This window comes from Chenopodium album, chromosome 11 (genome assembly GCF_948465745.1).
Source record: "Chenopodium album chromosome 11, dcCheAlbu1.1, whole genome shotgun sequence".
NCBI lineage: Eukaryota > Viridiplantae > Streptophyta > Magnoliopsida > Caryophyllales > Amaranthaceae > Chenopodium > Chenopodium album.
The window spans coordinates 13,258,437-13,283,446 of NC_137844.1; the positions used below are offsets into that span (position 1 = coordinate 13,258,437).

Genomic DNA, 25,010 nt, shown 5'->3' on the forward strand with positions numbered 1-25,010 from the left:
TATTACTAATCAGAAGCGACCTTCACCTAGGCATTCCGATCACTTGACCTTATTGAATAATTAGCTTTCTAATAGCTCCGAACCCTCTATCGGAATAATACACTTGTTCGGAGGACACCATTCCTTTCAATCTCCCACTTGTCCTTCCGGACAAGTGTGCTTTTAGTGTACAGCCTATTTCTTATGTCACTTAATATCTTTTCATGAACTATAAGGTAAGATTGTTCGTCATCCTTATTACGTCTAGAAGTGTTTCTCGAAATCTGAGTTCGACTGTCAATAAGCAGATGATTTCTTAAAATTCATCTGAGCACGGCCATGCATTTTACAGTCTCGCTCTTCGAGAGGCCTTGTAAACAACAAAGACATGTTCCCTATGGTTAGTAGGGGGACATTCCTAATCTTGTACTGTCAGTACTCTTACTAAGGGCACCTAGCCGCCCGAGTGTTACCGTTATAATCCCCATGTACGGAAAACGTTTGACGAACATCAAAGCGGACTAGTACTCAAAAAAGATAACTCACAATACTTATGGTCGAGGAAAGAGGTTCCGATAGCCACAATACTCACAGTACTCTCATAGGTCGATCCGGCATGATTCTAAACCAATACCTGTGCAAATGATTTATGACAATCATGTCCTTGTAGCACAAGAAACGGTGCTATAAATCATACTACACACTAATCTCAAGTCGTAATTAATCGTCTATCATATAAATGACCTTGACTAGGGATACTTTTCGATTAAAATATTCAATGTTTACTTAATAGGTGTTTCTTTATCCAAGATTGGTCTTGATACCCTATTTTTTTTTTTTTTGATATTCTCAAAATTGAATGGACTCATAATTTAATTCTAAACCACAATTAAATAATTTTGTGGAATAATTAGTAATAATTTTTATTCCACTATGAAACCTTTCAACGTTTCATCCTATGATAAATGGTTTTTCTAAATGTTTTAAGAGTAATACTCTTTATAAAACATTTATAGAAATCACACCCATATTTAATATGCTTGATTACTTTCGTACAATTGTGAATGTTGTCGTTCACTTATTAAATAGGTTTAGTTATAATCACTTTGGAAATCTTAGCATCTTCATTATTGATCATTTTCATAATAAGATGATAAAATTTGAGAGTGTTATGGATTATCTGTGATTTAGGATTTATTGTCCAAGTGATGGCTCCCACTCATTTTCATGATTGAGATCTTTAACTCAACACCCTACAATCATTAACGTTTAACAATGAACTTTCCATTTAACATCTTCCTTATTATTGCCTTTAAGGCAACAATATTCTCAACATATATTTTAGTAGACTTCCTGATGATGCTTTCCTTGGGTTTCACTCCAAACGGCTCACAATGATTTGGGATACCCTAATCACTTGTGATCGCGGAAATTTACCTTAAATTTCTGCACATTAAACATAGATACACATCCATGTTACCATTCTCAAGCCATGACGCTTCAATTAGCTCGTGCTTATAAATGGCTTCTTTGTTAAGGATCTGATCCTTGTTAAGGTTTGTGCTTGCAACATTAATTCTCAAATTACATTTGTTTCCATTCTTCAAGAATCCATCCCTTACTTATCCAAGTACTTTGTATGTTCTTGATCATAATCTAACGATCCATGACTTAGATTTATTTTGACTGGTACTTTATTCTTCTCATGCTCCAAGAAAGTAAGTCATTTGACGATTCCATGTCGTAGCGCACATGATGGATTTAATTGTAGAATCATTATCAATCTTATTAAATCCATGTTACATTTTAGCTCATCCAGTTTCACTGAGTCTTGCTAAACTGTTTGCTATGTGATACGGTTGAAAGTCTCTACTAGAGTCTTTCTTGTTTGACTTAGTATTTAGCCTAGCTTATACATAGTTCAAACATTTACATAGTTTTATACATATGGGTCGAAAGCCTTTAAAAGTCCTTCAATTCATGTTTAACACGGTAAATTCCTTTACTCGTTTAAACATTTTTTTAAGACTATACAATAGATCTTAATTCCCAATATGTATTAAGTATCGTCTTTTGCTTGGTCCATTGTCGAAAATACTTTCAAATCTAACCATTTAGAATTTGATAGTTAATTTACAACAGAGTTCGTAAACTTCTTGTTAAACCTTACAAGATTGACTCTTGCTCCCACTAAACTTCTTACCCACAAGAATTTCTATTTTTATAGTCACTTCCAAATTCCTATTTTAGGAAAGCGATTTTGGTATCTATTTTGCCATATTTCATATGTGCAATTTTGCTAGAATAATCACGAAAAGACTTGAGCATTTCGATTGGTGAATAGGTTTTTATTAAAATTAACACTGTGACTTTAATTATATCCTTTTCAACCAATCTAGCTATGTATGCATATACATTTCCACATTTGTTAGTGTTCTCCTTGAAATCTTATTTGCGATCGATAGGTCTTTCACCCTTCATGCAAATTAATCAAGTTTTAATCATGATTTTCAAACATGGAGTCTATTTTGGATTTTATGGCCTCTAACCTCTATTCGGAATTTGGATTTGTCGTAGCTATCTTACAAGGAATTATTCCCTTACTATCTAATAGTAAATAGTATGCTTGTAAGTCTTAGATTTATTTCTAACTTAATAGAAAATTTATAGGATTCAATCCAAACCTTTGGTGAATTCTATACGTATACGAGGTGATTGCATCAAACACTAAGTTTCAAGGCGCTTTCAAAGCCCTTTCATTATGTTGATCTTACTCCAACTTTTCATAAGTTTTATGAGTAATGAATTCTCTTTTAAGGCACTTGTAAAGTCCTTTTGAGTATTCTTGATCACTCATTCTCATGAAGCCCTTTGGAGTCTTCCGAGATTCTCAGTTCTAGTTATAGCTAAGATCAATGGTCATCGAGTTCATTTTCCTCCCACTTGTCGTTTTGGAAATGAGTTACTTTCCAGAAAGACACTACTTAGAGAAACAAACATTATGTTCTCAATTATATTGTGGAGGTAATGCCCGTAGTCTCACTTGAGCTATCTTAGCCTTTAATGAGCCATAAAGCTCCCACTGAGCCACCAGCTCTTGCTAAGCCGATGAGCTCCCACTGAGTTATGATAGGCGTATCGCGTACCGAAAAAAAATAACCGAACTAACTCTACTATGTAGTTGAGCAAGTAAGGGTCGGATCCCAAGAAACTAAGGACTGGCTATTTAAACAGACTCAAATTTATACTAAGCAAGTAACCAATTAATATCGAGAAATCTATACTAGAACAATTACGAACTATCAAGCAATGAGAATTACAATAATGAATTAATCAAGAACTAAAGACATCCAAGATTAAGTATCCCCACTAATATGAATCAATGTTATACAATCCCTTTCCCTCAATTAAATCAACAAATATTCCAGGGACAGATGCTCCCTGAAACAATACTAAGAGTTTCTTTCGATCAACTAAAAGCTTCCCTAACATGCAATCATACCTATTTTCATGGAATCATACATATTAAAAACATTAAGAACGGCATCCTATGAGTCCTAGCAAGAACAATTAGCTATTTTCATGCATAAAAGCTCTCACTTTTAATTAGGGTTCTAAAATTAACTAAGAATCAACTTTCGTTGTAAACCTAATCACATTCAATAATACTATTTCTAGTTAATTATTGATAATAAAACCAACCCTAAAAAAAGGAATTATAATTTAATTAAATTGGGAATTGGGAATTAAACAACGCATTAATCCATGTTAGGGTTCAACCTAACCTTAGATTTGAAACTACTCACACATAATAATAAAATCAAGAATGATAATCAATAAAGAATACATAATTAACAATAATAAAATAAGAGAATTGAGAAAAGAAATCAATACTTGGAATTAATTATGAAATCTTGAATCTTTAAAGTAGAACCCTAGAAAATAATGATGAAGAACGTAATACCAAAAGCTCTAAAATAATGTATGTAAAAGTCATCGATAAAAGACTATCTAAAACCTATTTATATCCTAGCATAAAACTAGGTTTTTCTATCTAAATAGGACTCTCATACGCCACCAAAACGAGCTGCCACAGGCGGGTTGTGGCACGAAGAAAACCGCCACAACCAGGATGTGGAGCGGGCTGTCTTCGCCTTTCCCTTGCTCCAATATAGACGCCCACAACCAGGTTGTGGCCAACTGATTGCACGCCACAACCAAGTTGTGGAGTAGGTTGCCACAATGCTCCATTGATGCTAGAATCGATCCATATAAAGAAGTATCTCGTGATCAAAATGAATTCCACACAAATCGAGCCCTATTCCTATAAAAACAAAAACAAACAAACCGAGGAAAGCGATATCAAAATAGGAAGAATAATAGCTCAAAAAGATTAGGAGAATGAAGAAAACACAATAAATTAGATATGATCAAATATAACATATAAATCATGGTTAATATCGTGTTGTCAAGTTACTAGCTCCCACTGAGCCATTGAGCTCCCACTGAGGCTATGAGTTTTAGACATATACTTGAAAAGACGTTTAGAAGTTATTTCTATCCATAACTGAATATGGTGTTGTAGACACCCAAATGTGTCTCTCCAAAAACCAAACCCGGTGATGAATACTTTTCATGTCGAATCATAATAGAATGAAGTGAACGTGTGAAAAGTTTAGTGTTGCGGTTAGTTTTATTTCTCTTCTTTCTCTTTGTTTTTGAAAACCTATTTTATAAAAACAGCCAATCCAGTTTAGTTTGGTCCATGATAGGGGTCCAATAATAGTGTTTTTGGATTGGGCTCGAAAAGAGCTTTCCGGCGATATATTATAAGCCCAATTCCGATGAATAATGAGGAAGTTATGGCCAAAATACTAAACTGGGCCCGGTTGACTTTTATGTGCGGCCCAATGATCTAGAGGAGGGCCTATTATGATTTATGGTTCCTAATGCAATTAGGATTGATCATAGTCTTTTAGAATTTCTAGAAGGTTCTTTTGAATCCTAATGTGATTAGCATTGATAAATGAGTTTTATGAGTTTTATTTAGAATAAAAGAAGCGTTTTAAATAAAATTACAGTTTTATCCCTCATACGCTAAATTTTATCAGAAATAGGAAAACGTGTGGAAAAATTGTCTGCAGCGCCGCACCATAGGCTGTTACCTGGCGACAGGCCTGTCGCTCGGCGACATGCTCTATCGCGCGGCGACAGAGGCTATTGCGATGACAGCGTCGTGTTTTATTTCTTTTCGAACTCTGTTTCTATTTTATCATATCCGGGCTGATTTTGGTTATAAATAGCGTCCTTAAACCTCCGTTTTCAATCATCTACGATCATCAATTCTCATTAACAATCATCATCATCTCTCTCTCTCTAAACTTTTCACAAACAAAATTCCGAATTCACAAGATCTAGACACACCTAGCCAAGTTCGAAGTTGCCTTCGTCCTAGACGTGAAAGGTTTAATTTCTGAGGGTTTGGTCTCAAATCTCTATTTTAATTATTTAATTTGATTATTTGATTTTATATTTTCCTTGAAGTTACTAACGTGTGTGTTTTGTTATTAGAAAGAGATACGAGGTATCCAAGTAAGTGCTTTAATTGTTTTATTGATATTATGATATAGAAATCATGTTTAGGTTCCTATTTTGATTTCTAGTATCATGTTTAGGGAAAAGGTTATAATATCAAATATGCTTATTATGATTCCTGCGATGCCTTTTATTGTCTTTCCTAATATCATGTTAGTATCATGTTAGGGCTAAAGCTTTGATTTTTATGTTAGGCCTATTTAGGGCAGGTTCAATCTCTTTTAGGTTGGATTTGTACCTTCATCCCTGAACACCAGTCTTGGTTCTATACCTATTGGAGTTGACGATCTCATGGATCGTTAAGGGGTGTAACCTTCACCTCGTGAACGGTTTACAAGTTCCTAAAACTTGTTGGCAACTCTTTTGCTCTTGCTTCCTTCCCTTTGGACGCCACCATGCTTTAGTGTATGATCACGGTGGGGTTCAAGTTTGGGGTAATGCTTGAAATATTCCCTACAGTTTTTGGCGACTCCACTGGGGAGGATTTCTATTTTAATTCGTAAAATTTATTTTGGCAATGATTTAGAATGAGTGGATGAGACTCGAAAAGTTCTAAGTATTTCATGTGCGTAATTTTGATTAACATTATTGTCATATGCATAAAAAAGATCTCATTGGAAAGACCATCCGTAATGAGTTAAAACATAGGATTTCTACACGTAGGAAATTTGAGGAATATCTTTCACAACTAGAACCGAAATAATGCTACGAAAAACTGGAAAATTTTACGAACACAGAAAGCTGCTGAGGCATGTAGGAACCGGCGTCTAGAAAACAGAGCCTGTCGCCGATCATATGGCTCTGTCGCTGAGCGACAATTATGTCGCCAGGCGACAAGTCTATATTGCGGAGACAGTCTCTGTTGGCTGGCGCTGCGTTCTTCCAATACCGAGCCAGAAATATGAGTTCTAATCTCGACCAGTTCTAGCACTATTGGCTCGATTCTACTTCCTGATTGAGTTTTTCTCACTTTTCTGAAACCCATATGTGTTCTACATATGGACATAACCCTCTGGGGATTCATGTTTCATCTACCCGATTGAACGCTCTGAGCAACAAAGGGTACATCCGAGAATGTTGAATCCACCAAACCATGGAAGCGAGTTTAACTCGCGGGGTCCCATCCACTCGCGCCAACCCTTCCAAAGGTAAGGCTTCTGCGTGGTGCATCCGGACTCATAACCATGGACCCTCTTTGACTAACCCATATCCCGAACTTTAGAGAACTATAGCCATGGTTAGGTTGCAAACTCATTGCATCATGTCGTGACTACTTGACTACTTGTGCATTATTTGTTGTGCATCCTTCCTAACCGTTTGTTTGACTTGTGTTTAAGCCTTAAATAAATTAATTAATGACTAAAAGGACTTTTCCTAATTAATTAATTAATTAATTTGACTAATTAAAGGCTAATAAATTAATCAGAATTGACTTAGTACGACTTTAAGCCTGTCCCGTAGAGTAAAAATACTGAAAGCAGTTCCAGATTAATACTCCGATAATGGTGCAAAAATCTAGGCTGCGGCGCCACACGCTGTTGTGCAACACCGGGTGACAACCCTGTCGTCAGGCGCTGCACTGCAGCGGGTGATGACAGACTTGTTGTTTTGGCGACAATTCAATATTTTGCTCGAGTCATCACGAAGAGTCTAATTAAACAGTTTGCTAATCAGTTCGATTATTTTGTTAATAACAGTACCCTTGTTTAGCCCTTAATTTAGTCTAGACACTTAGTCCCATGGTCTTACACAGGAGTCAAAGCATGTCACTTACACCCACAAATAAAGCACACACTAACATGTATATACACTTTGACCATGTTTAGAGAGTCTTGTATGCGCGTGTTTTCCGTCATTTTTTTTAGGGGGGTAAGTCGGATATTAATCCTCCAACTAACCACTTGTTTGAACCCATATACTTGATTCCCAAAAAATATGCCCTATTTTTGCTTTTTTCCTTTTTCTTTATAAACCCGTAAAGTCAAAGTCAATTTGAGTCAAGTCATTAAAACAAATAAATGGTTTAATTTACAACGTGTGGTTAAGAAAGGAAGGGCGTTTAATCAAGGATAACCTCTTCGTTCAAGTACAGCTTTTTAACAAACCAATCACTCGGAAAAGAAAAGCTAAGAAGATAATGGCAAGTCAAGAAGAAGTTAACGAGCTCAAGAAGCAAATGGCTAGCGTTACTGAGGTGTTGAAGGCTTTGACCCTCCAAATCAATGACCCTGTGAAACAACAACAAATAGAGCTCATGCAAGAAAGCTTGAGCAAGATATCTAATGATTACAAGTTCCAGGGCATTAGTTCGCAAGGGGTCTCTGTGGACAAGGAGCTTCTTCTGCAGAAATTCAATGCCAACGACATCCCAAAGTTTAAAGCAACTGATAATCCTTATTTTCATTAAAGAGCCTTTGAAACTATAATGAATATTAAGGGTATTGATAGAAAAGTATTTCATTCTTTATTTTCCTTATCTCTTGAGACCGTTTGCCAACAATTGGAACCCCAACGCACATTGCAAGTATCACCAAGGTAGGGGCCATCTCACTGAGAATTGTTGGAAGTTTAAGGAAGCTATCCAAGATTTGATAGACAACAATAAGCTACCATTTCCCCCTGCAAGCAAGAAGCCAAGTATTAACAATGCACCTCTCTCCGATTCCTTGGTTATCTCTGATGAAGAAGACCATGTTGATCCTTCATCTCTCATCAAACCTATTGAAGAAATTCATGCTATGGAAGAAGAGGAGGAAACCTTTTTCGATGCCATGAATGATTTTCCTCCTGAACAAGAACTTGCAACCAAGGAAGAAGTATGGATTCTCATACAATCAATGTGGGGGGGAATAGACTTGTTACGTGAAGCTATTGAATTAGTGAAAGAACAAAGAAAGGAGCTTCAAAGCAAGCATGCTAAGGTTCCACTTAGGGAGAAGAAGCCATTCCCTCTCCAAGTAATTGACACACCCAAGAAGAGTAATAAACTCTATACTCCAATTGGGACTTCCTACGCTAAAATGTTCAAAATGCTCTCCGGGAGTGGTAAAGTCAAACCTCTCGAACCGAGACCATTTGAATCTCTAAAGAGGACAGATAGATTCTACTGTCCATATCATCAATCAGGGGGACATACCATTGAAAACTATTTTAAATTCAAAGATTTAATTCAGAAGATAATTGATGACAAGAAACTAGTTCAAATCCCACAAGAACAAGATATAAGCATTAATGGGGTTTGGGACAGCGATGACGAAGACGTCTATCTTAAGGATATCGAAGAACCTCCACTTTCAGTCGTATATGCTGTAAGCGATTTTTGGGATGAAGAAGATTCACCCATAGACGTCCTCTCAAGATCTGGGAGAATGCAACCTCCCATCTCCACATAACCTATTCCTGCTGTGCAACAAGTTCCCATACCTATTATAGAGGACAATGATATTGTCAAACAATTTAAGAAGACCAAAGTCAAAATGAATGTATGGAAACTTCTAGCTACATCTCGAGAACATAGGATGGCGGTAATGAATGATTTGGATAAGATAGGGATAGATCCGATACCACTCCTGAGGGGTTGGCTAATTTCCTTACGAGTGATCTCCCTAGTCCTACCAATCTGATCACCTTTTCCGACAAGGATCTACCTCCGGAAGGTGATAAGCATTACAAGGCTCTGAACCTCATGGTAATCTGTAAGAGGATGAATATCCTAATGACTCTTGTAGACAACGGATCGGCAATCAATGTATGTCCACTCAGAACTGCAAGGATGTTAGGCATAAGGGATAAAGACTTAACCCTGACAACACAAGGAATAAGAGCCTACGACAATACCCGTCGCCAAGCTCTTTGAAAAATCACTACGAATGTAACGACGGGAGCAATAGAACATGCCACTACCTTCCAAGTGGTAGATATCAAGGCTTCCTTCAACCTATTGTTGGGACGCCCTTGGCTTCATGACCTCAAGGCAGTCCCTTCATCTCTTCACCAACAAGTAAAAGCTATAGTTGGAGGGATCCCTATTATGATCGATGCTTCGCCTATGAAGATTAAAGCTGTTGAAAATCCGATCATTAATGTGGAGCACGATGAAGATGACGAAGACTTGTGGGGCTTTAGTGAGGAGGTATCCTTAATCGAGGAGGATGAAAGGACCCCTCCTTGTTATGACCCCCACTCCAACATGACGGTAAATGCTATTCTCAAGAGACAGGGACACGTTCCCGGAATGACTTTAGGAAAGAAAAAGGAGATAGCAAAACAAAAGGAATCGCCTGGCCTCCCTAAGTTAGATACTTTCGGACTTGGTTTCGAACCGACTCAGGAAGATCTTAAGCGAGCCCAGGAAAAGTCTAAAGCGCGTAGGAACGCTCGCACCCAAAAGAAAGAAATCCCAATGGACCAGTACTCTCTTACTCTCAATGGACAGTTCGTAAGAGAAGGAAAAGACTATCCATGCTATGAATTTCCCGAACCCTTTGTTGTAAATGGCATAAGGCAACCTGGGTTCGAAATCTTTCTGGATTGTTACTTTCTAGACGAGATCCTAACTCCTATTCATAAGGAGAAAGCACCCCCGTGCTTTGACTTTAATATTATGGGACTCCTCTTTGGGCGTGAAAAAGATGAGCCGAAATATGTAGAGGATAATTCCTCGCTTATCCAAACGGTCCTACAAAACGAGAACTTTGACCCTTCGAAGCTCATCTCTCCAGCGGAAGGTTCAATGCAAGGATGGCGCAAGACGGTCAAGGTGACTACTCCGAATGGAAGAAAAATCTCAATAACAACAGGGCAAGGACCGATGTTTGAAGAATCGTCTGAGTCAGAGTTTGAGTCTGAGTCTTTTCCTGTCGAGTTTTCTAAGTCTTTAGTCATAGCACCCCCTGTTTCTAATTCTTCAATTTCCATTCCTAGGATAGTTAGCAATCAAGTCCCTAACGACATTTCTCTTTTCGATGTAATGGTTTCAGAATTCAATAATATGTCTTCTTCCTCTTACTCCTCGTGTTCTTCATTAACCCAAGATGACGAGCATTGCTTAACTAACAATGAAAATGACAAAGAAATTATTAAAGCAATGGAAACACTTGAAAATAAAACACCGATAATTGAGGATACTAAAACGGTTGATATTTCAAATGATTCAACCATTAAAAGAGAAGTTAAAATCGGACTAACACTTAATAAACAAGAAAGAATCGATTTAATTAATCTACTCAAAGACTTTATCGATGTATTCGCTTGGTCATATGAAGATATGCCAGGCATTAATAGAGAAATAGCTCAACACACTATACCACTAATTTCAGGAATGAAACCTGTAATACAAAAGCTGCGTCGAATGAAACCCGATGTAGCCCTTAAAATAAAAGAAGAAGTTCATAAACAAATAACTGCATGTTTTATTAGGGTATCTAAATACCCCGAATGGGTAGCAAATGTGGTCCCAGTTTCGAAGAAGGATGGAAGGGTAAGAATGTGTGTCGACTATCGAGATTTAAATAAGGCAAGTCCAAAGGACGACTTCCCTTTACCACACATCGATATTTTAGTAGATAGTACAGCAAATCATGCACTTCTCTCATTTATGGATGGATACGCAGGGTACAACCAGATTCTCATGGCAGAAGAAGACATGGAGAAAACAACATTCATAACACCATGGGGTACTTACTGTTACACAGTAATGCCATTCGGGTTGAAAAACGCGGATGCTACTTACCAACGAGCAGCAACGGCCCTACTCCATGACATGATGCACAAAGAAGTCGAAGTATATGTAGACGATATGATTGTAAAATCAAAAGATCGCCCAGGACATCAAGTAGCCTTAAGAAAATTTTTCGAAAGGCTAAGAAAATACAACATGAGGCTGAATCCATCTAAGTGGGCTTTCGAAGTCACCTCAGGCAAGCTCTTAGGATATGTCATAAGCTCTAGAGGAATAGAGATAGACCCAACCAAGATCAAGGCGATCATGTCAATGCCACCGCCCAAAACCGAGAAACAAATTCGAGGATTTATTGGCCGGTTGCAATATATAAGTAGGTTCATATCGAAGCTAACAACGATATGCGAACCAATATTCAAGAAGCTCAAAAAGAATGTGCCAGTAATGTGGGATGACGAGTGTCAAAAAGGCTTTGAAAAGATCAAAGCCTATCTCGCAAATTCTCCCGTATTAGCACCAGCGCTTCTAGGGATCCCTCTTAGGTTGTACTTAACAGTCACCAAGGAGACAATGGGGGCTATGCTTGCGCAATAAGTAGAAGGTAAAGAAAACGCAATCTACTATCTAAGTAAGAAAATGCTCGAGTATGAAGCACGCTACACACCGCTTGAGAAATTGTGCCTCACATTGGTGTAGGCCACAACCAAGCTGAGACATTACATGCTCGTGCACACAGTCTTTGTAGTTTCTCGAATGGATCCGCTTAAGTATCTCTTCGAAAAGTCTACACTCAATGGGCGCATATCAAGGTGGATAGTCAATCTAGCCTAGTTCGATGTAAGATTCATGCCTCAAAAGGCTATCAAAGGATCTGTGGTTTCGGACTTCCTAGCGGATATCCCAATAGAAGATTCGACGCCAATACATGACAACGAATTTCCAGATGAAGACTTAATGGTCACAGAAGATGATACTTAGACTTTATACTTCGATGGAGCCTCAAACCAAAAAGGATGTGGCGTTGTAGTACTATTAGTATCACCTAAAGAAGAACATATTCCAATCTCTATAAAGCTAGATTTTGACGTTACCAAGAACGCTGTCGAATATGAAGCATGCGTGGTAGGCCTTGAAACAGATTTGGCATTGGCAGTGAAGAAATTGCGAATATTCTGAGACTCTTCGTTGATCATCAACCAAATTTCCAAAAGATGGAAAGTAAGGAGTGAAAGCCTAGCCCCTTACCAAACTTATTTGGAAACTCTCACCAACCAGCTGGAAAAGGTAGAATACACCTATCTACCTAAAGAGGAAAATCAATTTGTTGATGCTTTAGCAAGACTAGCCTCAATGGTTAGGATTCCTGCGGAAATCGAACAAATGCCTCTAACCATAGAGAAAAGGCATAAACCGGCTTACATTCAAGCCATAGAAGATGACGAAGTGGTCCAAGATGAAGAAGAAGAAGAAAAACCATGGTATACGGATATACTCAATTACGTCACCAAAGGAGAATATCCTTCTCATGCTGCCAAAAGAGAAAAACGAGCATTAAGACTCTTGGCTTCCCAATACGTACTCATAGACAACAAGTTACATAAAAGGGTACCTAAGGGACGAGCTCTCTTATGTGTAGGAAAAAAAGACGCCTAAAGAGTTATGAGAATAGTCCACGAAGGCATTTATGGAACCCATGTTAATGGCAAAATGCTAGTCCAAAAGATAACGTGAGAAGGGTACTATTGGACTACCATGAATAGGGATTGTCATCAATATGTAAAAAGATGCCCTAAGTGCCAAATTAACGCTAACTTACAACATGTTCCTCCGTCTCTACTCTACACCTACACTTCACCATGGCCATTCTCTACATGGGGAATTGATATTATCGGTAAAATTACCCCCCCCCCCCGGGACAGGAGGTCATGAATACATCTTACACTAGGCGAAAATATGAATTGGCCACCGGTTCAAAACCCCCCAATGCCACCGGTTTTGAACCGGTGGTCAGTTGGGGGGTGGCAATACTCCGAAGCAAAGGCCACCGGTTCAAAACCGATGGCAAAAAGGAGTATTGCCACCGGTTAACCGGTGGCAATTATCGTTTCGCGCTTATTTTTTTTTTGGGTATTAATTGTTTTTGCCACCGGTTAACCGGTGGCAATGCATACATATTTTTTTTTTTTTTTTGTCTTGTCTTTTTCAAAAAGAAATATAACAAACAATTCAGTCAAAAAAATTTACAAACATCAAAATATAAATCAAACAATATCAATCTATATAATCGAAATTTTATTTACAATATGAATCAATAAAATTCATCAATTACAACATATAAATAAAAAAAAAATTTACAATACAAATCAAAAAACAAATATACATCATCAAAATCCAAAAAACCCCATACAACATCAAAAACAATATTCCTGCATCATGATTCTTCGATTTAAGATCTTAATCAAAATACCTGCATCAATCAAAACAAAAAAATAAATTAAAATCATGTACCCCAGAAATATCATGTACCCATAACTAAAAATACCTGCATCAATAAATTAAAAATAAACAAAACACCCCAGAAAAAGCATGTACCCATAATTAAAATCAAATTATACCCAAAAGAAGATCGAATAAAAATTGGATTAAAATCGATTTAAAAACTCAAAAAACTCGATTTAAAAAACCCAGAAGTTAATTAAACTCAAAACCAAATGCGAAAAATAAACCAGATTTACAAAACTAAAAAACCCAGAAAATTTTCGAAAACCCCAGAATTTTCGAACAACCTAGAAAATTCTCGAAAAATAAAAAATTAATATGAAAAAGGATGAAAACCCATAAAAAAATCGCTTGTAGATCCAAAAAAAACAACAAGAACTCTAGATCTGAAAAAATTAATATGAAAAGGAAGAAAACCCTAACATAAATCAATTAAACCCAGAATTAAAATCGAATTAAACCCAAAATTAAAATCGAATTAAATCTAGAAGGAGATCGAATTAAAAACTGAGAAAATTACAAAATTGAATTAAACCCACCCACCACCATAACCACAACCACCACCATAACCACAACCACCACCACAACCCACGAATTCCACCAAAAACAACAAAAAAAACAAAATAAAAGTAAGAAAAGAGAGAAATTACCTCGAATTTCACCACAAACCCCCGAAATTATGTTGAATGTCTTCGTTGTTGTTGTTGCGGTGTTAAGGAGATCGAGAAGGAAATCGAGAAGGAGGACGAACAGGAAAGAGAAGGAGAGGAGAGGAGAGGAGAGGAGAGAGAATAAGGGAGATCGAACAGGAAAGAGCTGAGAAGGGAGATCGGAGGAGAGGAGAGGAGAGAGAGAATAAGGGAGATCGGAGGAGAGGAGAGGAGTGAGAAAATGAAAGTGGCTGATGAGTGAATAGGGTTTGGGTTTGGGTTTTTATATGGGGCGCTTTTTTTTTTTTAATTTAATTAGATATTGCCACCGGTTCAAAACCGGTGGCCTTATAATTATTGCCACGGGTTTGGTTTGAACCGGTGGCAAAACCGGTTTGGCTCATCCCGCCCATTAATTAAGCCACCGGTTTTCAAAAACCGGTGGCCAATTAGCGGTGTATTTTTCAATTTTTCTACTAGTGTTAGTAGCAATTGATTACTTCAAAAAGTGGGTTGAAGCACAATCATATGCTAAACTCACTGCGAAACATGTAGCACTCTTTATCTAAAGGAATATTATTTGTCGATACAGAGTCCCACATGAGATGATAAGTGACAATGGAACTCACTTTCAAGCTGAATGTGAAGAATTGTTACAAAAATATGGTATTCAACACCATCTTTCTTCCCCCTATAGACCTCAAGCAAATGGAGCAGTTGAGGCAGCTAATAAAAACCTGAAGACTATTATCGAGAAAATGACAGAAAATTACAAGGATTGGCCTGACAAACTCCATTTTGCACTTTGGGGTTATCGCACGTCAATTTGATGTCAACAGGAAGTACGCCATTCTCCTTGGTTTATGGAATGGATGTCGTGCAACCTGTAGAACTAGAGATACCGTCTCTACACATTGCATTAGAGAGTAAACTCAAGGAAGTCGAATGGACTAGAGCAAGATACGAAGAGCTAATCCTACTCGATGAAAAGCGACTAGAAGCTCTACATCATACCCAATGTTATCAAACCCGTATGGCTAGGCACTTTAATAAGAAGGTCAAGACAAGAAACATCAAAGTAGGAGACTTGGTGTTAAAAGCACTAAGGAAAAGCGTTCTGGACCCAAGAGGCAAATTCAGGTCTAATTGGTCCGGACCATATATCGTCAAAACCATCCTATCAGGAGGTGCAGCAAAACTAACTGACATGGATGGCAATGAGTTCTCAAACATGACGAACCTCGACCAACTTAAAAAGTACTACCCATAATTACTTGAGTAAGACACTCAAGAGAGCTACGTTTGGCCTGATTCCTCAACAGAAGATACGTAGGCAACCCTTTACAGGGTGCGGCCACTTTAAATTTTGCAAGCCTCGCATCCCAGAAACAAGAAGAAATTCGACAAAATAGCAGCGCCACATAAAGAAGTTTGTCGCCTGCCAACAAACTGCAGCGCAGAGCAATAGAGCCTGTCGCCCGACGACAGACGCAAAACAGCGGCGCCGCTTTTCTAGGGATATCTGGGCAAAGTTGATTTAATTAAAAATGCTGAAATTTCGTTAATAAAATAAAGCAAAAATTACATTATTGATGGAATTCAAATAAAAGCATAAAATTGACTTTAAATTACAAACAATCTAATAAATTGGGAGTTTAGTAATGCTTCAATCTTTCTTCTCTTTCTTTGACCTTTTACAATTTTTATCTGCCTCCTCTTCATCATCCATGGCTTTAGCTAGTAGGCATCCTTTAGAGGACCTACATTCAATCTTAGAGTATATAGTTTCTCCTTTAGCTAGGACCCCATGTTTCCTTTCTACCCAAACCTTCTTTTCTGAAGTGTCAGCTTTTCTTTTCCCTTTATCCTTTGTCGTACTTTTCTTCTTAGGCATCACAGGTGTTTTAAACTCAATTTTCTCACCCAAACGTTCCTTCACAGGAATCACTTTGTCACCTAGACGGTTCTTCACATTAGTTCTACTCTGATTTTTCTTCATGTCCTTGGTAGGCTTATTAAGAAGCCATCTTTTCACATCATTGGGCAAGGAAGGAGGAACCTTTCGGGTAATCACTTCCCATAAAGGCCTAGCGCTCCAATATGTGTCAAATCTCTCTGCTTCTTGTGAGACAGGGAATTCATAGGGACAACGGAGATCCCCGGACGGAATTGTTTGAAGTAGACCGTACTGCCTTTTTACCCTGCAGGGATAATAAAAAGTCATCTTGGTTAATCTTGGAAGACGGCAGAAGGGTTGCTTGTTGACACCAACCATCTTCTCTATTTTCCACCATGGGACGACCCACTTGATAGCAAAGTTGCAAGAAGCAAAGACTTTATTCCACTCATGGTGTCCCATCTTAGAGAAGCGTTTCTTTCGCCTCACAAAACAATTTGAAGTATATTTTTCAATATTATCAGGCGAACTAATTAATTCTAGTCTCTCCATTAGTCATATCTGCAAAAAAATATTCAATGCAATAAATTAATATTACTATACAAAAATATGTTTTTAATTTCTGTAATTAAAAATATTATTTTTTCTACCTGTAATAAAATTGGAGAGCCCCGAAAAGGTGCTTTTGGATTTTTCGTTAATTCATCAAGACTAAGCATAGTCTCTCCGACAATTAATGGCATTGGGTTTCTTCCACATTCAATTTGCTCCAAAACAGTTAATATAATTGCTAGACCCTCATTAGTTCTACCACTAGTGAGAAGATACTGGTTAATCATGCAAAAGAGAAAAGCCCTTCTTCTATAAACATGGAAAGATTCAGAATAAGGTCTATCAAAGTAGTGGCGTGCAAATTCTTCTAGATTTACTACACTACCATCTACAATATTGGTTAGATCTCTGTCTCTTAAATTAAAGAAGCGCTCAAAATCTTTATAATAATATTCATCTATTCTAGGGATTACCGCGAGATCTAATGAAGGGAAGCCTAGGATGACACCAAATTCTTCCGGTAAAGGGCTAATTTCATCACACCCCAGTCTAAAGCAATGTGTATCTGTGTCCCAATATGCTAAGGCGACATAAATAAAATCCATGTCAAGATCTACCCCCTTAATACCATAAATGCCTCCCATGTGAAAAAAGTCGAGTTCTTTTCTCTCTTTAGCAGTTAAAGAACAACACCACTCATGTGTGAAATTCCTAAAACTCTTAGTGACTAAAGACATGATTATTTGTTGAGAAACTAAGGTTATAATTAATCTGTTCGAATTATACAGAAAACCGGCAGATTAGGGGGCTATTTATTTACAAAATCGATGCAGTTTGACTCCGGAAAGGATTCGGAGGCAGCGCACTGCAACGCCGAACGACAAACCTGTCGCCTAGCGACAGAGTTTGTCGCCTGGTGAGAAGTAGCGCTCGGCGACAGCGCAAAACGCGTGGCGACACGCGGCGCTGCATCGCTTCCTCGACGTGCTATACAAACCGCGTTTTTTCGACTATGATTCGAATTGGTGCGATGAATTTACAATTACGCCCTTTGTTCAAACACCCATACGTATTAATCAATATATTTTATTTCTCTTAATCAATATAGCTTAATTAAATTTAGGTTGGTTTCAAGCCCGATTTATTTTTCATTTTTCTTTTGGGGGAGAAAGTCGGATACCCTCCATTAGTAATAAAATGACAGAAATTTTTACGCAAAATTAATCACAATTTTTTTTTTTTGCACATACACATATGCACATAAAAATGAAAAATAAATGCAAAGATGATACAGTTATAATAGATGATAATCTGTATATACAAAATATGTCTAACAAATATAGCTAATAAACGAGTCAGTCAGGCAAAGTCCTATAAAAGTCAAAATAAATAAACACAGGTACAACTACGGCGCTGGAGGACGCAGATGATGAGGAATGTTCATCGTATCAAAGAACTGCGTAGATCGAGGAGTATGCTCCCCACCAGCTCCGGTCTCGCCAGGAGTAGGAAACTCGACTCAGGACCAGTCCACCCGAGATCGCCCTGGTGATGAATCAGCAAAGGCTAAGGCTGCGGAGGCTGCTGCGACGGCGAGCCGACCTCGTACGTCCCACTACCTCGAGGAGCTGATGTCGCCTCTCCTTGGCCCATTGGCCCAGCTTGTGCACCCTCAGAAGAAGAGCTCGAGCCCTCCACCGCTTCGGTCCGGGCAGCATTAGATCGGCCACCCCGACCACCAGAAGTAGTACGGCGACGCCTCGAGCTAGACCTAAACGGCTCTTTCTGAGCCTCGGGTCTCATCCGAGTACGGAAAGGAATAGGTTGTCCCTGCAAAAAAAAAAAGAAATCAAGTCAGATGCCAAGAAAATAGAAATATAAACAAAGCAGGAATAAAGAGGAAAAGCTACCTCCCGAGCAGTGTCGTCACGACTACAGGATGCCACGTTCCTCATCCGTACTAGCTGGGTCCGAAAGGCGTCTATACACCTCGCCATCGTCGTAACCACCTCTCCCGAGAACTGTCAAAGAAATAAAGTCAATATCAGAACAAGACAGATATAAGCAAATAGAAGGTAAATAACTCACCCGAGTCTGGTGACGAGGGATAGATCGCTCAACGAAACGCTGATCCTCGGGAGCATGAGGAATCATCTCCTCAATAGGCCCGTATGTCCCCTGATAGTGCATGGACATATGAGGGGGAACAAACTCAGTAGGCTCGGTCTGACAAAAAAGCAAACCAAAGGCAATAAAATACCAGTTGGGGGCTACTTTACAAAGAGATAAAAGACAAAAATCATACCACCGCCTCCTCAGACAAAACAGGAGCCGGAGCTAACAACGGTAGCAAATCCTCCTCGTAGCATCGCCCCGAACTAGCATAAGATCGCCAAGGGGTACCAGCAGGCGACCTCTTCGATAAGTTAAGTAGCATCGCATCATGGAACATGTGGCGAGGCGGAGGAGCAGTGACGACGAAAATCTCTGAGGAGTGCTGGATAGCAACTCTCTCTCCTAAGTACAGCGTCGCCTCATACGTCCCCTGAAAATAGCAACGCTCCGCAGTGTATTGTGCAGCCAACGCAGGAATAACCAAACTGTCCCAAGGCCGGTATAATACCTCAGGTTCCTGTAAAGAATGTCTATAAGATGAAGCTGTGCTAAAAGCAATACAAATATGACAAAAGGGACATACCGAGAGAATCAGCTCTTGGACATGGGCAGTAGTCGCCTGATTACTGAAGCGACCTCCCCAACAGGCGTCAATAGGGAGCTCGCGTGGAGATGGTCTCGCCGGCGCAAGTGAAGGAAAGATAAAGAGAAAATCAGCAGATGCTAATGAGAGTATGGAGCTAACTTTTAAAGAGATAAAGTGTACCTCTACAACTCTCCTGAAGCTAGAAAGGGCGATGTTTCCTGTGTAAGACCGGTGTCGACAGGAGTCTCGCAATCCCCGCAAAAAGTCAGCATAGGCCAAGCTGGCCCAATCATAAGTCCCAATCAGCTGAAGATCGCGGAGAGCATGAAGGTAGTAAAGCAGCACCCTACTGCCCTTGTCAGGAGAAAAGGTCTCTGACAGCAAAATGAGTGCAAAGATGCGCACTCGCTGCTCTCGGGTGGTTGCATCGTCCTCAAAAGCCATTATCAGAGTCGACCGACGAATGCACCTGGAGCTAAATCGTGAGGGCTCCACCTCAGCACGGGCCCGAACAGCGATCGGACCCAACAACTCCTCGACCACAGGAGAGAAAACACTAATAGAGCTGTCGAACGGTAGCGCAGTCGAGCGAAACTCCAGTCCCGAGATGAGACTGAAGTCGGCTGGGGTAACAGTCATCTCGCCCCAAGGAAAGTGAAAAGTGTTGGTGGTATCCGAGAAGAACTCCACCAAAGCACGAACCACGTGATGGCCCGCATCGAACGAGTACATGGCCTGCGTAGCCCGGAATAGGGTAGTCAGCCCATAACACTCCCAGAGCAGTCGCAATTCTTCATTGCGAAAATATTTATCGTACAATGCACCAATGGTCTCGTTGCCAGAGCCGTGGCTACGAGTCCTACCACCAACAATCCCACAACGCACCCTCTCAGAAATGTGATGCTCGGGGGCAAAGAACAATGTCCGCTCGTCCCACTCAGGGAAGGGACTGAGAGAGGTGGACGGATCGGCATCCTCCTCAACAGGCTCGTGCTCCCGTCGTGTGTCTCGGGACCGAGAACCGAAACTGCGTTATCTAGCCATACTATACTATGCAAAATTGACAAAAATTAAGGCTCTATACGCCTAGCCGCATGATACTATATTCACAAAAAGAAAACAGAGTACGTAGTACTAAAACAGAGCACAATTTCAATTCAAGCATATATGGCATTTTTTCAAGCAATCAAACAATTTCTTGCAATATTATGACAATTATTGTGACAAATTGGACAAGAATTGCTAGCAAAAATATCAAGAATGAGTCACATTGTTCTCACGACCTTAAAAGGTTCAACAATGGTGAATCGCTCGTTTCTTCACCAAATTGAGTCAAACAAGTCTCAAAATACTCCTAAGGCAATATACAAACATAATCAAGCAATTTCATGGCATAAAATTTGACAAACAAGGCAAATTGAGCAATATAAGTTTCGAATTTTCAAGAAATTCGTGAATAAAAATGTGTAAAAATTCACCAAAAATAGAGTGAGTTTGGAAAAATTTACATGGATCAGAAAACTAGATGAACGAAGCTTCTATTTGCAACAAATTTGAACGATTTGGTAGAGAAACGAGCAAGAACGAGCAATTCGAAGTTTGTGTGGCGAAACTCGAATGAAAAAATGCAGTAGTAGTGAAGTGAGGAAGAAAGGAGATTTATTCAGAAATCCCGACAGCAGCGTCGCACGACGGCTCTGTCGCCGCGCGACAGAGTGCAGCGCCGAGCGACACAGAGAAAATGCGGCGACAGAGACTTCGAAGCGGCGACAGAACGCTAGGTCTCTTAGAACGATTATTTCAACCTCATACAGCAGTTTGGGATCCTTAGTACGCTAGTTAGCCCCTATAAGCAATTTGACATGATTAGTAATCAGCTCGATTACAATTACAATAGGTGACCGACCTGATGAAAGATCGTCTCACTTAGCTTAAAGCGCCTAAACATTGGCTCACAGCAAAAGCACTGACATAATGGTTCATAAACAGCAAAGGCACCGACACACTAGTTCACAAGCAAGCAAAAGCGCCAACGCACTGGCATAGTAAAAGCAAGTTCAAGCGAACTTTAAAGGATCAACAAGTGTTGGCCTTCGGTGATGTTCTTCGGAGTATTATCGCAGCAAATGAGGATGACTTCAGGCGAAGGTATTTTCGATAGTGTTCCCTAGCTTGTGGAGGGTTGTTACAAACAACTGGAGGTGATTTCAGGCGAAGTTATCTTCGATCATGTTCCCTAGCTTGTGGAAGATGGTCACAAAGCGGCAGAAGATCGTTTCAAGCGAAGTAGTCTTCGATAGTATTCTCTAGCTTGCAGAAGACTATCACAGCAGAAATTGGAGGCAGTTACAGGCGTAGCGGTCTTCAGGCGATATCCCCTAGCTTGAGGAACATCGTCAAAAGCAGCAGGATGGCGTTCCCTAGCTTATGGAAGGTTGTCACAATAGAAAATGCAGCAACAAACCGGTTACCTTCAGAGACGTGTGCTCGACGGTGTAAGATACGCGTTTCTTAACTCTCTTATCTGTTTAACTAACGATAGTTTGTAGGTATCGGCGTTACAAGAATGATTTAGGATCACAGAACGTTCTGAATCATTCTCCGTCCCTATCGCTACTTTGACTTTCGTTTTCGGAACTTGTGTTTCTCCAAACTCGGTCAAAGTGGGGGCTTCTATAGACACCCAAATGTGTCTCCCCAAAAACTAAACCCGGTGATGAATACTTTTCACGTCGAATCATAATCGAATGAAGTGAAAGTGTGAAAAGTTTAGTGTTGCGGTTAGTTTTATTTCTCTTCTTTCTCTTTGTTTTTGAAAACCTATTTTATAAAAACAGCCAATCCAGTTTAGTTTGGTCCATGATAGGGGTCCAATAATAGTGTTTTTGGATTGGGCTCGAAAAGAGCTTTCCGACGATATATTATAAGCCCAATTCCGATGAATAATGAGGAAGTTATGGCCAAAATACTAAACTAGGCCCGGTTGACTTTTATGTGCGGCACAATGATCTAGAGGAGGGCCCATTATGATTTATGGTTCCTAATGCAATTAGGATTGATTATAGTCTTTTAGAATTTCTAGAAGGTTCTTTTGAATCCTAATGTGATTAGCATTGATAAATGAGCTTTATGAGTTTTATTTAGAATAAAAGAAGCGTTTTAAATAAAATTACAGTTTTATCCCTCATACGCTAAATTTTATCAGAAATAGGAAAACGTGTGGAAAAATTGTCTGCAGCGCCGCACCATAGGCTGTTACTTGGCGACAGGCCTGTCGCTCGGCGACATGCTCTATCGCGCAGCGACAGAGGCTATTACGGTGACAGCGTCGTGTTTTATTCCTTTTCGAACTCTGATTCGTTTTTATCATATCCGGGCTGATTTTTGTTATAAATAGCGTCCTTAAACCTCCGTTTTCAATCATCTATGATCATCAATTCTCATTAACAATCATCATCATCTCTCTCTCTCTCTCTAAACTTTTCACAAACAAAATTCCGAATTCACAAGATCTAGACACACCTAGCCAAGTTCGAAGTTGCCTTCGTCCTAGACGTGAAAGGTTTAATTTCTGAGGGTTTGGTCCCAAATCTCTATTTCAATTATTTAATTTGATTATTTGATTTTATATTTTCCTTGAAGTTACTAACGTGTGTGTTTTGTTATTAGAAAGACATACGAGGCATCCAAGTAAGTGCTTTAATTGTTTTATTGATATTATGATATAGAAATCATGTTTAGGTTCCTATTTTGATTTCTAGTATCATGTTTAGGGAAAAGGTTATAATATCAAATATGCTTATTATGATTCCTGCGATGCCTTTTATTGTCTTTCCTAATATCATGTTAGTATCATGTTAGGGCTAAAGCTTTGATTTTTATGTTTAGTGACATGCTAGGATTTGTTATTAATCTTGTTAGTATCATGCCTAGGATTTTGCTATTAATATTATGCTTTAACATGATTATTTTTATAATTGTTATGATTATTGTTATTATGATTACTGTTGTTATAATTAGGATGATTGTTATTATGTTGCTTGATGCTTATAAATTGTTATTTCTTGATCACGCCTTTTATGTATGTTTAAAGGGAATTTGTAATTGTAATCACGCTTAATAAGATAATTAATAATCTTGTTCAGGGTTAATTTGATTATAATTCAAGTGATCGCCAATGATAGTTTTATTTGTGCATTAAATTCAACCAACATAGATAAACAGGTTTAGGGTTAATCTATTGATTGTTTGTTAGTCAGAAAGCGCACATGAATGCGAGTAGAATAAAGTAGAGGCCTATTTAGGGCAGGTTCAATCTCTTTTTAGGTTGGATTTGTACCTTTATCCCTGAACACCAGTCTTGGTTCCAGACCTATTGGAGTTGACGATCTCATGGATCGTTAAGGGATGTAACCTTCACCTCGTGAACGGTTTACAAGTTCCTAAAACTTGTTGGCGACTCTTTTGCTCTTGCTTTCTTCCCTTTGGACGCCACCATGCTTTAGTGTATGATCACAGTGGGGTTCAAGTTTGGGGTAATGCTTGAAATATTCCCTACAGGTGTCCTTTCGTCGCTTTGACATTTTGTTTAGTGTAACATTAGTCATTTGTGCAAATCTTTAAGAGTTTTATAGGACAGGATGTGATCCATCATTGTTCGAGTCATTTTCTAATGGCATCGAGGTCTCCGTGAAGACACACTATGTTCTTTGTGGAGATATTTATGAGAATTTCAATTTCATAACTTTGGGATGGTCACGCTTGGTTCAAACAAACATTGCTCGATCTAATCCACACATTTTGATATCTTGCCAAGTCGATTATGTACTTCATTGAACTCTTGAGCTACTCAAGGTCAAGTTTTATTCACATTTGATGAATATAGCCATATTCTTTCAAATTCTTCGTGAAACGTTAAAGTAGTTGAGTCCTATTTAGCTTTCGGAGTCAATTGTCTCTACTAAGAACAATAGCTCTTTACTTTGTCGGTTTTTAACAAGTAAGACTTGCTTGTCTTAGAATGATTCCGAATCGATCGACTGTCAAGAGCCTATATAGTCTTGAGTACATTCTTGTTAATGTGACATTGCTAAAGATGTTCGGAACACAAATCATGTCTATGATTTAAACTTTGTGAAAATTCATGTTAGGGAAATGTTTGTTTATAATCAAGCATTCTTGACTCATGGTTTAGATAACCATGCCATTGAAATAAATTCGCAGCTATTACTCTTTACTTCAAATCTGAGTCTTTCCGTGAGTAAACGGATTATTTCCTTTTTATGGAACCATTATTTATTCTAGCCTTAGCTTTAAAAGGTCTTTAAACAAAGCATACAACCTTACAACTGATGTAGCACCACTTGCTTAATTCTATGCTTGTAAATCAATAACTTAGCTTTACTTCAATAGTTTGAGGTCACTTTTAAAGTGGAACCCTCAAGTAGTCACTTCTAC

General features: G+C 38.8%; 1 long non-coding RNA gene across 1 annotated transcript; it reads right to left on the minus strand.

Moving 5' to 3' along the window:
* Window positions 1-13,511: 13,511 nt before the first annotated feature.
* Window positions 13,512-14,536, minus strand: LOC145568615 (uncharacterized). The gene is made up of 2 exons (XR_014095855.1): window positions 14,404-14,536; window positions 13,512-13,721 (listed from the first exon to the last, which is right to left on the minus strand). It is a non-coding gene; the product is annotated as an uncharacterized LOC145568615 (long non-coding RNA).
* Window positions 14,537-25,010: the final 10,474 nt, after the last annotated feature.